The sequence below is a fragment of the Mustela nigripes genome, chromosome 1 (assembly GCF_022355385.1).
Source record: "Mustela nigripes isolate SB6536 chromosome 1, MUSNIG.SB6536, whole genome shotgun sequence".
NCBI lineage: Eukaryota > Metazoa > Chordata > Mammalia > Carnivora > Mustelidae > Mustela > Mustela nigripes.
Genome location: NC_081557.1, coordinates 215,484,093 through 215,485,547, shown reverse-complemented (window position 1 = coordinate 215,485,547; position 1,455 = coordinate 215,484,093).

Here is a 1,455-nt window from a genome sequence, read left to right as displayed (position 1 = left end):
CGCGCGCTGACCACCCGCAGGCGCCTGCGTAACAATAAAGAACCTCTTGCTGATTGCATCCAGTGGCAGTGTTGGATTCTTGGGTAAGGGGATCCGCGGGTCTTTCAAAGTCGCTGTGGCTGAGGACAAGGAGGTTGCTGCCTGTGTTCTCCTCTAGGATTTTGAGGGATTCCTGTCTCACATTTAGGTCTTCCATCCATCTTGAATTTTTGTGCATGGTGTATACAATGGAATATTGCTCAGCCACCAAAAAGAACGAAATCTTGCCATTTGCAACAATGTGGTTAGAACTAGAGAGTCTTATGTTAAGCAATATAAGTCAGCCCGAGAAAGACAAACACCATATGATTTCTCACATGGTGGGATTTAAGAAAGAGAGGGGAAGGGAAGGAAAAATAAAATAAGATGAAAACAAAGAGGGAGGCAAATCATAAGAGACTCTCAGCTATAGGAAACAAACTGGGTTGCTGGAAGGGAGGGGGGTACCTGGGTGATGGGCATTAAGGGGGGAGCGTGACGTAATGAGCACTGGGTGTTGCAGGCCACTGATGAATCACTGAATCCTACCCTGCTAACTAATAATACAGTATATGTTAACTAAATTGAATTTAAATAAAGAATTAAAACAAGAAAAAACGAAAGGAGGGCAGAGTTGAGGTGAGTGGAGGAGAAGGCACAAGATGGAGGAGCAAGGTGGGGACAGAGTGGAAATAGGAGGGTTTGGCCTGAGAAAATACAGCAGCTTTTTGAGCTGCACCGTCAATATCTTAAAAATACGTATACGTTTTAATGATGTACTCTATATGGGCTAAGTGAACATAATAAAAAAAGAAAAAACATACGATTTATTTTCAGATTATACATCAATGCAGGCTCACTGTAAAACTAAAGCAAAATATAAGTAGAAAGGAAATCAACATTAATCTCACCACTTAGTCATAATTACTGTGACATTCTGGTGGGTGAACATTTCTTCCTACTTTTTTTCTTAATACACTCACACTTCTCTTATTTGGGTTTTAAATATTTGAACACATAATGTGCACCTGTTTTGCACTCTGCTTTTTTCACTTAATGCCATTTAAAATGCTTTTTCATTTAGTGTTATTAAAAATGCTTCGAAAACATCATTTTTTAATGGTTACATAATCTTCCATCTTCTGATTACATCATAAACCCTATTGTATAATTTGCTTCCGTGTTTTGTTTTATTGTAATTGAATGTAAATTAGTGATGATCATCTTTGTGTATCCATTACTGCCTGCGTGGTTTCATTATTTCATTCGGGTGGATTGCCAGAAGGGGAAATCCTGGGCCAAAAAGTAGGAATCTTTCCCAGACCCTGAAGCATGTTGGCACATTGCTTTTGTGAGGGGTCGGAACAATTTACATGGAGTGTTTTAGAACTGAGACCTTTCCTGGAACAGAGCAGGATTTGCTAGTTCTAGAAGGAA